The sequence below is a fragment of the Aedes aegypti genome, chromosome 2, assembly GCF_002204515.2.
Source record: "Aedes aegypti strain LVP_AGWG chromosome 2, AaegL5.0 Primary Assembly, whole genome shotgun sequence".
Lineage (NCBI taxonomy): Eukaryota > Metazoa > Arthropoda > Insecta > Diptera > Culicidae > Aedes > Aedes aegypti.
Window position 1 is genome coordinate 166104059 of NC_035108.1, and position 13525 is coordinate 166117583.

Genomic DNA, 13525 nt, shown 5'->3' on the forward strand with positions numbered 1-13525 from the left:
ATAACAAATCCAAAACCAAAAATTTTAGTCAATTTCTTTCTGTTTGGCTCCTAAATGTTTATACATAATCCATAGTTAATGTTCCTATCAAAATATTGCGTAATTATTATTTTTAATTTACATTTTACTACCAAACATGATTATAGAGATTTAAAGAATAAATATTATTGCCATAACCGCAACACAAACGTTTTTTAAAATGATGAAAACAACAGGATATATTCTATTAAATAGTATATCAATGCTCTCTGCTCATTCAAGTTATTTTGTATTTTTCTTATAAAATCAATAAATTGCAAAATAGGGTGCTATTTTGAATATAATTTGAATATTATTTCAAAGATAATTGAATATTACGATGACATCAATTATGTGGAGGTGTGTACAGCGTAGTTTGGGGTACTTTATTGTAAAACGAAGTTCGTAGTTCAAATTATTTTTACAGAAAAATTCAAAATTAACATTTACCTGTTGTTTAGAATGAAAATTTGGTTTACATTGATTAAAAATATCATTTTATAAGAGTTTTGAACTTATGGCACAACAATTTTCTGAACTCAAAAGTGATAAAAACTGTTTATGATTTCTGTAAACTATATATATTTCAACTAAATTTCTATCAGAGCTTACGAATATAATCTATAGATAAATCTATGACAAAAATAAACGTTATTTTTCGACTTATAGAATTTAATAGCAAAAATCATTGGAAAACTGGCATTTCTCATAACTTTACCTAAATTTCATATATGTCCACTAATAAATTGTCTATATGTATTTCACTACATCTGAACATCATAATAAAGCATTTCAGTAATCAAATAGAGCTTCTAAATTTAGTTTTGAACGTTGTGCGTATGAATTTTGGTAGGTGTACGAATATAGAATTGGGTGAATTTTAGACATCAATTCAATACTTTTCAATTAATCCAAAGATGAATGTAAATGGACACATTTTGTGATTGGCAAACAATAGATGACACCTGTTACCTTCAATGTGGATAAAGTATTTGTAACTCAATACTTCATTTAATAATTTTTTACTAACTTTATGTGGAAACAGTATCCTGTACGAATATGAAATTGGGCCACTGTATGGGTAGCACATAATGTTTGAGTAAAATTATTCAAAGACGTTTTTCTCAAATGTAGAAAATGTTATTACCCTCCAGTCGGGAAGCGCTCTCTTTGCCGCATTCGTTTGTACATTGAGCACCTCAGGTCGCACGTCGCATCGTCCGTCGTCGTGTCGTCGTTTCGTTTCGTTTGTCCGCTCGTTTGTATTGTGCGGAGTAAATTACACAAAACTCCGTCTCCGACTCCGCTCTGGGCTCTTGCTTGCACGCTGCCTTGCATGCACACGAATGGGTGGGCGGCGGAAGGCAGCAGAAGAAGCAGTGGCTGATATTAGTTCGGCTGCAGCGCCGACAACCGAACCAGTCAATCGCTAGACATCGCCGGGAGTGGAACATACGGGTGCTGCCTGCACTTTTTGCGCAAGTGTGAATGATTGAAGTTAGAAGCTGCTCTTAGCTCGTCGTTTCGTCGAAATATAGTTCCGTTTCCGGAGTTTTGTTATTTTTGGTCAGCTGCCGTTCGTTCAGTTTATTGTGTCACAGCGGAGGAAGAAAAGCTGAGGTGCGTTCGGGTAGTGCTAAGGAATTTAGTAAGGCGAATGGAAAGGAGCGTTGGCTGATACGCGCGCGCTATTGTGTAATGCTTGAGGCAGAAGCGGATGAATAAGTGAAAAAGTTTATTGTTGCGAATCGAGGTAAATAACAGCAAAAAAGCAAAAGCGAATCGAATCGAATTTTGTGTGCGATAGCTACGACTGTTGTCGACTCAGAACCGAATTTCTGTAACCGAGAACCACCTCCAAGAGCGGAGGAACGAAGCAAAGAAGGTCAGTGCCGGCTTAGAAGAGCGAATCAATAGCGAATAGAATATCGGGTCGGAAGCTTACCGAAATAAAAAAAAAACAAGTGTGTTGTGCTCTAGAAAAAATAAAGAGGTATAGTGTATGGTGGTGCTGTGAGCTCCTCGTCGGGAAGAAAACGGGGACAGGATTTTTATTGAAGCAATTTGTCTTGGAGCTCCAAAACAGGAAGCAGCAGCCGCAGTAGCGGAAAATAACTAGGACCGTGTGTGTGTTCGCCGTGGAAAGCAACGTTTCCAACGGAAGGAAAAGCAGGAAACCAGGAGTTTTATTCACTCCCACCTCGACACACGATAGCAATGGGTAAGTTGCGATTCTTCTTCGTATGTGGAACGGTTGGTTTTTTGTTGATTGGGGAACTTTTGTCCGCTTCAGTTTATGTCCTTTTTGCTCGGTTCCGTTATCTGGCGATTCAGAAGTTTTGCAATAGATAACGCGGATATGAGGGCAAATTGAGCAGACAGACTGGAGATATGCTTGTTTGGTTGCCTGGTCAAGAGTAAATTTTTACGCGATCTCAACAAAACTAACAAATTTGAGTTCTGTCGACTTATGTAAGTTGGATTCCGTCGGGGGTTCGTTATGCCTCATAGATGAAGGTTCTGTGTTCTGGTCATAATTCTTGGTATCTCTTTATCGGAACATTTAAATTTATTGTACAACCGATTTTTGTGGAAAAAACTCGACAAACACGTTTCATAAGTCAATATGTAGTTTATTCTAAATCGATTTATGGATAATTAAATGTAATCGAATCATGAAGACTCTCCATAATGCGGTATTGAAGGGATCATCGAGTTATAGAACACAAAACCAGTGCAACTGCGATCCAAGGAACCATTGAGGTAGCCATGAAAACAAACTTTTACTATGGCTCTCTAACTCGATATCACACCTCCCGGATTGCGTTGGAATCTTGTCTTGTCTTGTGGATTCCATCGACATTTTGTCCACGTTTCCTTTTAGGTTTCTGTTCTAATATAATGCATTAAGGTGATTATAGAACGAAGCCACACCTCAAAATTTCAAGAGCACAAGGCTTGAGAACCAAAAAGAGGTCCGCGTTGATAATTTATCCCATTGGTCACCACAAGCAAGCAAGCAGTTTGATTGATTTTCAACGCGAACTGTTGTCAGATTCTCCAGTCTTGTGCATTTGAAAATTCAAAGTTTGGCTTTGTTTTAGAATCACCTTAATGCTTTTAAACATTAGACAAAAATTATGCTGCTGAAAATTATGTTAGAAATGCACCTAGAACAATGTAGAAACCCAATTTTTTGTAAAAATTATGTCACGGATTCATGTATCAGTTTTTTACAATCCGTCTCACTAATCTGTGCAATTGTGCCCAAGATTTTCTGAGAAATATGCCTTTTTTTTAATCTGGCCAATGTTTATGCATAAACTTTACCCAGGTGTATGAAAAATTAATGTCAAGGATTCTATGAGATCCAGCCTTATGATTCGATTGGAGTGTTTGACAAATTTTACTTTTTCGTTAGAACAATTTTTCAAATAACATTGAGTAGTGAAAAAATACTAGTTTTTTCACAAATTTTATTAAGATGACGAGAAAATCTGAATAAAACTATTTTATTTATCAAAAAACTTGTTCTTATGATGAATTTAGAACAGATAACCTAAACATAGTCTCCATAACTATAGAAAGAGTGCACACAATTTTTTTTTTCAAAAAAATTGAGCTTTGGGATAATAACTTCAAAATTTGCATCAATCTAGTGCTTAGATTGCCTCTTACAAAGAGATGCAATCTCTCCACAATTCGCTGGAAATTTATTGTAGGACTCGACCAGCCACAGTAAGGATTAATCAAAGTAATCCAATCCAATTTATTCCCCCCTTGTCGAGTAAGAGAAACTAAAAGTGTGACTCATTCCATACCTACACACTGTTGCTACTGTAGTGTGCACTCTACTGTGAAATGTGCTTCGATTGGAAGCTCGTGAATGCGTAGGTGCGGTGAACTCGCCGCGCAACGACCGCGCAATCGTCATAGAAAAAGGTGTTGTCTTGAGTATCCGGACTTCTCGACTTCAACAACGAGCCCGATCTGCCGCGGCGGCAAGAGAGTTCGCCTAAACCGTCAAAAGTTGTCTAGTAGGAGATTTCTCGATTTAGCCAGGGCCGCGTCACACGTCGGCGTGTTCCGCTCCCGACTCGTCTCTCGTCTGAAGCGCTGCCAACCACTCGACACAAACGCCCAATGTTGTTGTTGTTAGCTGGCTCTGACTGGCGTCAACATTGCACGGATGAATAATTGAATCAATTTTGTGTATTTCCCACGCACTTGTCAATTTTTCTACTTTCTGCTCCCCCCGCGGTCGTCGACGGACGGCGGCGGCGTCAACGATCTTCTCGGGTCGGGCCACCGCCCGCACAACCAACGGTACTCAGCCGGTATTGTACGTTACTTGCGGCGCGGTGGTGCGTCATCGATTCAGCATCATCCTCTGTAGATATGAGCTGAACTTACATTGAGGCGAATGTCTTGCTCTGTTTGGGTCGTTGCTTTTCTTTTTTTCTGCGTTGGGAGTTTTATTGATGGAGAAATTGTAACTAACTAGGTAAAGAGTTACTGTGTGTGTTGATCTTGGTAGAGGGTTTTGTTTCGCAAAATCGGTCATATTGGGCTTTTTCAATGCTTTTCAATGTTTTATTAGCAATTAAAGTGCCATATTTAGCATTTCACACAATCATTTTTAAGTAGTCACTCAGGAAGTTTCCATAAAGCATATTATAGTCGGTTTGAAGATAAATTTTGAAGTTAGAATGAAATTTCTAAAGTTTTTGAAAATCAGTCACGTTAAAAAGATTCCCATCAGAAGTAAGACACGTCACAACAGAATAAATTCAACTGTATCATGCTTGTTGATACTTCGGTATTGATTTGCTGTTATCAAGATGACCTATTCCTACAGTTCAACCTTCCACTTGATAGTTCGTACCAATCTATCTCGAATTATCATGTTCCACCGTCAAAAATTTGCACAACTCAAGGTGATGTCGCTGCCGTCAGCAGAGTGCTCCACAAATAGCTTGCCGAGCTACCACCCCCATCGAGCAAAAAACAATTCTTGTGACCTTTTCATCACCTATACCACAGTAGCAAGCAATTCGGCTGCACAAATTTAGGTTGTCGCTAGACAAATTTACCAACCGTTTGTCACGCGATGTGTCAGTCAATTGAACAATCTCGTGATAACGATCATCCAAACCAAACGATGAGACTTGGGCCAATGCAATGGGGTCTCTCACTCTCTCTCTAGGTCAAACGGCCAATTCTGAAAAGGCCAGAAACCAGGAAATTAATCACGAAAGCCCATCACCTCGCGCATCGAAATCACCTGGTTGATTCTCTGTGTGATTCCCAGTAGATAGATATGTGTGCCATAATGATGAGAACTGCGAATCGAGCGGGCTTTGTAGGCAAGATAGATTTCGATGCAATTCTACGAGAGATATTCGCCCCAAAACGATTGAAGTTTGTTTATGCTGTGTAGAGTTAAATGGGTACCCTACTGGCCCGATTCCGGACAGTGTCAATGGTTTATTGTCAATTGTTAAAATGTCAATGTCATAAGTTCAATATAATGAAACTGCAGTTATATGTTTGGATTTTTACGGTGAAATTAAATCTAATTTGAAAGGTAAAAGAGTGATTGTACATAAAGTTTCTAATAGATTATTCGTATCTTTTCAATAAGATACTTATTCCTGTTATGGACTAATCGAAAATCTCTATAATGATGCCAATGATGATTCATTGAAATAAGCTCAAAAAACAGGCTGACGCTTTTGTTAAAAACCTCATGGAAAAGTTTTTGAAATATTTCTTGATATTTTAGAAACTTTCGGTTACGATTAGCATGGATTTCTTTCAGGAATGGTTTTGAACTGAGTATCTCTTAGAGATATATGGTTTTGCTCCTAAAGATTCCATATTTTAGTCGTCTGAACATTAGAGCAGAATTCTACAATCCAGATGAGAATAAGATGTAAGGTCAGAATTGACCTTTTTACATGTCACTTTTTTTATCACATCGTTAGAGTAAGAGCCGCTGTTTATTGTAGTTCAAAAAAAAAAAAAAAAAATCGATCAACTGATGGAACATACACTTCGTAGTTGCTACTCCGTGATCAATCAGGATAGTGATATTTGCACAGAGAACCACTCAGATGGGAGCTTGGGTTTTAGCTTTTTACCATCTTCAATGTGCAATTACACTACCCTTGATATTTCTAGATTGATAACGGCGCCGGCCACGTCCTTATGCCCATCGGGGATAGGAAGGAATGTTAATTAGATAGTCGTTGTTACTAGAAAACCGGAGAATCTCCTGCATTTCCCACAGCTACCTTGGAAGTAGGAGTGTTTTGTTAATGATGGATGGGTGTATTCGACCGTATGGATACCACTGTGGTAAGCGGTTAAGTCGGTATATTCAGTTCTAGCGATAGATAGAACCGATAATGTTTGCGTCATAACGGCGCAGAGAGATAGAGAGAATAGAGAGCTATTAGGTAGAACGTTACAAAGATGAGAAAGGGACGGGCCTGGGATTGAACCCACGACCTCCTGCTTGAGAAGCAGAAGCGATAGCCATTAGACTACCAACCCCGTCTAGTAAGAGCCGCTGTTTATTGTAGTTTAAAAAAACTAAAAATCTTATAACAATCGCAAAATTTCATTCTATTAAGCAGTAGTAGATTTTTAGAATTATATTAGCTAACTGAATGAATTCTGATAATGCTGTGAGAAACTCAAATTCCTATAACTGACAATTGAAATTTTTCATGCCTGATTTTTCATGGCGAACATGTCTGCTGAACCGGAACAAAAACCAAAAAAAAAAAAGCTCGCGAGCATCAGAGTGCTGATTTACTCGCATCTGTCGCGCTCGCGAGTAAACGAAGCTAAAGTGATTCGTGAACGTGTTCGGAGCTGTTCAGAGTCAATTTCGCTTTTTGGGAAAAAAGCTATTTTCTGCCTGAGATTTCGGGTTTTCATGGATTTATTACTACAAACTGTTAGTTTACTGTCGATAACCTCACCTTGTTCGGTTACTCGCGAGTAAATGTTGACGAAGTTTTTGCTATTTCTTTTGGTATGTTCTCCCGAGCAGACGGGTGCGAACTTACTCATATCAAGCCTGTGCGCGAGTCTGTCATGCTTGTTTTGCGTTGGTTTACACTCGTGTAGTGTTTCGTGAGGCGGATATTTCCACCACTGGTTTTTTATTACTCAATCATTTTTGACGGATTGAGTGATTTTTTCATGAGATGTTCGAAACTGATCTCTAATGAGTTTGCTCTCACTTGAGAGCTCATTGATTGAGATTTGAATGTGAGTTTGTCAACGCTAAAAACTTTCGAAGAAATCTAATGATTCGTTTCTGTTTCTGAAGATACCTCGGATGGTGTGTGGTATAACAATCAATTAATCGTAATCCCATACTTTGTAAACAAAAAGATCTATGTGCCACTAAAACGATTCAAGATTAAAAAAGTTTGAAAACCCAATGAAATTTTTAGTTCTTGAATTTGTCGTTCAACTATCCGAAAACTGATACCGCACGGTTCCGGACAGGTATGCCTCGAGCTAACACAGCCCATCCCGACCAGAACCACATAACAAAGTTATAACACATTCCTAACAGCAGCAGTTATAAATAACAGAACTTGATATAATTTTGTTATCAAGATGGCTTTGTTCTCAACTTGTTATATTTTTAGTAACACATTTATAACAACATTTGTTATATTTTTGACATCGCATTTATAAGTTTGTTGAAAATAAAATCCGGTACCGGACACGTGTCATAAACAGTAACATAATTAGCAATAATTTTGTTATTTTGTAACATCCTTGCAACACATTCTGTAATAATGTTGATATAATTATAACAGGGTTTGTAATATTTTAGTTTAATTTGGTGCAAATTTTGTTAGAATTTTTGTTATTTCAACTACTAACGGTACATGTTTTATAACAACTGGTGTTATAAAATAATCATATCAGGGGAACACATTCTGTTATAATCTTGTTTCTTCCATCTGGTCGGGATGCCAGCGGAAATTCCTCCCACGTTATTTCACACTCGTTCCGCATCGTTGCACAGGGCGAGAGACAATTATCTTTTTATTCTATATTTATTTCCGCTCCTGGCGGCCGACTGACTGGCTCACTGTCGTATATCCCCGTGCAGTATTTAGTGCACTCGGTGGCGGTGGTGGCGCTCTACCTGATGGGAAGTGCATCACACATGTGAGAAGTGTTTTGTATGGGCTGAAAAGTGCATTTCCCACGTTTGAATGGGTTTCCCCCTAGCTTTTGGAAGAGACGACACGCGGATGTGACCGGTGACATCGATAAACGGATGGACTCGGCGACTAGAAATTAGCGAAATGTTTGATCATGTTATCAAATTGCAGAAATACCGAATAAAATTTGTAGTCGTCATGTCTAACAGAAATTACTAACAGAAAACTACAGAAGAGTGCAAAAAGAGAAAGAAAGTGTACAGCTCAGAGGTCAGGAGGGTCAGGAGGTCAGAGAGTAAAATACATGATAACTTCCATTGTCGGCCACGCTTATGACAGCTTATAATCAAGAGGTCAAACATTGCGAGCTAATTGAGCTGAAATCAGTTTTGATACAACCAGAATAATCAATAGCTTCCAGCAATAATCATATTTCAAGTCCACATATCCACGTGTTTGCTAATCGAAACGTCCAACTCGTGGCCACGTTTTACCTTTTCGTGGTTAAAAATGTATTGCCTCCGTCGAAAATTAAGCCACCCCAATCAAAGCCACCAACGCCCCGAGTCGGTAAATGCACCACACCACCGATGGTGGCACCAAAAACAATTGGGGTTTGGGCGATCTCGGACCGGCTCTGTTGATGGCAATTTCGCCATAATTAATAAGCAACTAAATTAGTCGCGTGAGCTGGTGAACGTAGGCAATGCCCCAAAAGCCACAGCACTGTGGGATAGTTTGGTTGAAGTCGAAAACCGACAAATGGGGCCATTGTTCCGTTGAAGGTTTGATGAATTCGCAATGAGCGCCACAATTACCGCTGCTGCATCGCAATGGTGAATTTTAAATAAGTACACTTCCTTGGTTTAACTTCAAAAGGATGAGTAATCTTAAACAATCTATTGTAGGCATTCAAAAGCTCTGTAAGAACCTTCGGTATTCAACAATTCTAAGGTTCCGGTACAAAAAATTTGCAAAAAAAACCTACAAAGTCCGTATATTTATCAAAATTGAACAACATTTGTAAGGTTTTTGCACAGAATTCTACAGAAATTTTCAGATATGGCCATCATAAGTCTTATTGTGATCTCAAAACCATATACTTCGGATCAGCAAAGACACAACACAACTCGACTTTTTCGCAATTCAATTTCCCGTGGCAGCTGCGGTGGCGAGGACGTGGCCACCGTCATTGCCGAATGAATAATGATCGATGCAACTGGGTGGCGGCAAGCCGCGCTCGTTCAAACAACCTCCAAATTGGTGCAATCTTCGATTTTCCGCACAAATTGATTTAATAAGATTACCAAATTACCGGCGGCGCAGTGAGAGCGGCCGTACAAGGCTGATTTTCTCACGCATATTGTTTGGGCGGTTGCATAAAAAGTGGCCTATCGCGATCAGGGTGTGCAGCTATGGGTGGAAACCGGGTGGTAGAAATGCTCGATCGATAGAGTACCGTGACGTGTGGCGAACAATAATGAGCCCGTAGATAGAGATAAGAAACGGAACTGGGGAGGTACCTGTTATCGTTGTTTTTAGCAAACGTATTAACGTATTAACGTTTGATAGAAACTAGCGAAAACAAAGTATCTTGTAATTTGGTCATAAGAAGTTCTGTATAAGATTTTGATAAGATTCCACAGAAATGTCTACCAAACAATTGCCGAACCATTTTTATAAGGTTTTCCCAGAACATCTTCAGAGAATTACTGGAGTATTTCTCTTCAGAGTCCTTCAAACAATCGTAGTAGAAGCTGTTTCAGAAATTGAGTCCAAGTCCTGCAGATATTCATTCAAAAATCTGCTCCTAGAGTTGCTCCAAAAAATTCGCTTTAAATTATTTCATTCTTCAAATAATGTGTCAATCTTCTCTTCAAAGAGGTTTTCCAATCTCTCAAGCTCTCAGGCTCTCGACGACGATATCAAATTCCAACACAATGATTTATAGATATTGCATCATATGGCGCCGCGGCGTATGACCAGCAGTAGCGAGACAAACAGATGATGCACCCTTCTATATTGAGCGTGCGAACAAGAGTAAACACGTCGCGGTCAGCACCCGGTGACGTTTTCCAACGGCCGGAATTTCACAATTTATCAACGACGAGGCATGCCTACGGCTAGACCGTCAATACATCCGCGTGTCTGCCAATCGCGTTGAATCACCACCACCCGGCGACCTTGTCTGGAGCACCTTGGCGATTCTCGTTGACGGATGGATGACGAAGATGACGACGATGACGACTACGGTGGTGAATCCCCCCTAATCGAACGTCATAAATCGACGAATCATTTGTAGCGTTCTCAATGCAACATCCGCTCTAACAAGGTGTGATTGGATTGGATTTGATTTCACTCTCGTTTTTATTAATTTCGCTGCGCCGCGTCGCCATGTACGTACAGCCCTAGCTGCGGCGAAACAGCGTGGTCAGTATGTCTGGAGGTACAATGAATGGTGTGGCCACAGACATTCGGACGTAACATCGCCCGGTTCACACAATCATCATCTGGTGAGCATGTAGCGCGAAGGTCTGAGATGTAGATGGCGGTTGAGTAGAACGTCAAACACGTCGAAAACCGAAGCCTCTAGTTTTGATGCGAACTCAAAATGGTCATTGAATGTGTGGTTGATGGAAAATCAGTCAGTGTTACGTCTGTCAGTCTGTGGTGTGGCCTTCGACGGCCCACAGAGCAACCGCTCGCCAGGGGATCGCGCAACAGTTGCTTTAGTTAGTCAGTCTGACGGAGTTCCCGAAATAGTTTGCGGATTGATGAATGAATCTACAGTACCGGGTGGAATTCCGGCTACTAGAATGGTACCTTCAAGGTATCCCCCTGAACTGGGCAAAGGTGGAACCTTCCACGGCGCGTTGATATACCGGACTGATTGAACGAAGGTGGAATGAATTAACCGATCATGGGCCTTTCAAGTCTTCTAGTAGTAATGTGGTTAGACCAAAGAAAGGGAACGTGCGTGCATATCATTGATGGAATGAGTGTGCTCGTTTCGCGCGAGTCTCGTTTTTCTCCTCGAGTGTGCTGATCGCACGTCCAATCTTGTTTAATCATGAACTCCATCGGCTTAGGCGCGGTGAAATTTTACGTATATGGGTACGGGAGCTACACACATATGGGTTTGTCCATGACGGAGTGGGTTTCTGCGACGGTTTCATGAATGAATGTGCTAAAACCGTATTTTGGGTGATTCAGTGCACCAATGCTGGATCTACGGATATCTGTTAAAGTCGTGAATAACTTATAATCTTGCCCTAATCGTTATTGGTAATCGAGTGTGTAGCTCGTTGTTTTTAAGCAAATGAAAGGGCAAAGACAAACACTATCACCACTGGGAGATAGATGAGGATCTTCTCTTCATCGTAGCATTGTTCAATAAGGTGTAAATTCATTTGTTTGCTCAATAACAACAGGCTACACATTTGATTACCAATGGCTTTAAGGGCGAGATCATAACTTATGCGAGAAGTTCAATCACAGGTTCTCTCAGAAATGTTGCTCAACGATTTCTTCTACAGTTTTTCAAGCACTTCTCCACACTCTATTTTGGAAAATTTCTCATAAAGTTATCCAGAGAATCTTATAGCATTTCAATTATTTCGGTAGGAGTTATTCCAATGATTCTTCTTAGAATTAACTCAAGACTCACTTTAAGAGCTTTTCCAAGAAAAACCACAGATATTTCCCCAAAAATTCACGTCGGCACTATTTCAGGAATTACTTCTTAAGGTTTTTCTCATCAAGTCAATGTTTCACAAATAAAAATTAACAATAAAAAATCTTCACTCATATAAGAAGGAGAAGAATTTAACTTCAAATGATCAGGTTTATGCCAAAACACTCCTAGCGCCAAGCAAAAGTCATCGGTTTCGTTCGATCATCAATGAATGTTAAAACTTATTGTCAACATTCTATGCAAGATACCTATTTCTACCAAACCACATGCATTTAATGTACGATATACATCGGGGCCCAGATAGCCGTAGCGGTAAACGCGCAGCTATTCAGCAAGACCAAGCTGAGGGTCGTGGGTTCGAATCCCACCGGTCGAGGATCTTTTCGGGTTGGAAATTTTCTCGACTTCCCAGGGCATAAAGTATCATCATCGTACCTGCCACACGATATACGCATGCAAAAATGGTCATTGGCATAGTAAGCTCTCAGTTAATAACTGTGGAAGTGCTCATAAGAACACTAAGCTGAGAAGCAGGCTCTGTCCCAGTGGGGACGCAACGCCAGAAAGAAGAAGAAGAAATACGGTTTAAATACTCAAAACACTTCAAAACCTACTTGGTGTTGTTTGGCAGACCTTCTTCAAATAATTTATCGGATATTCCCCTATTAAAGGAACTACAAGGCATGTCTTGATGAAAATTTCTCAAGAACTTCTGAGAATTGTTAATAGGAATTATCCAGATGTTACTCTACAAATTAGCTCTGGAATTCCACCAAAAAAATGGTTTCACCGAAGATTGCAAATGTTCTCTAACAATTCTTGCAAGAATTGACTTACACATTCCTTACAGATTTTCGTCTGGAATTTCTCTAAGAATTTTGCTACACACATGTCTATACATTTTACAGAGAATTAGCTGGAAATTTCATCAAATTTGTATCTTTTTCCACAGTTTGTCATATAATTACGTCTGTAGTACTTTGAAGCATTAAACGAAAGCTTAAAAAATTCCTACTTGAAATTTCTTTTAAAGAATTCCTTTTGAAATTCCTTCAGGGATACATTTAGATATTCTTTCAATGATTACTATTATCATCTGGGATTGGTATAGGGCTCTACCTAGAAACTTATCTATACGTTCTCTGAAGACTTCTCTTGGAATTATTCCTGGTAATTTTTCAGGAATTCTAGAATGATTGTCTTGTGGGATTCTTTTAAGTATTTCTGAAGAGATTTCTCTACAAATTCTCTCCAGACTTAGGCCTAGTTTGCTTTTCGAAAGATTTTTGGCTTTAAATTTCTCATTTGTTGTTCTATGACTCCTTTGTCACATTATTCCGAATCACTGAGCAAAAAACCTCTGAAGAAATTTCTTGAGTAATACTTGTAGGAATCCGTTTAGAGTTTTTTAAAGAAAGTAATTACTGCTAGGTTGATTGCACTGGTGTTTTATATTTGGGGATTTCGCTGTAGTATCTCATTGATAACTTTCAATAAATACCGAAATTATGACGGTAATTTGCAACGTCAATGTCTTTAACGCTCTTAGTTAGCGTTAGGGGTTGTAACGATTCTGTAGCTCGAAGTCGTGACTACTAGCTCAAATGCATTT

General features: G+C 39.4%; 1 protein-coding gene across 2 annotated transcripts in view; it reads left to right on the top strand.

The window, feature by feature from the left end:
* Positions 1-13525, top strand: part of LOC5572280 (protein rhomboid) — a 313031-nt gene that overhangs the window by 230079 nt on the left and 69427 nt on the right. The window contains exon 1 of one of the 2 annotated variants that reach the window (XM_001653915.2): positions 1419-2239. The exons of the other annotated variant lie outside the window; for it this stretch is intronic. The gene's annotated coding sequence lies outside the window, so the exon portion shown is untranslated. Of the gene's footprint in view, positions 1-1418; positions 2240-13525 lie in introns of those variants that run through there. 2 annotated transcript variants of the gene reach the window in all.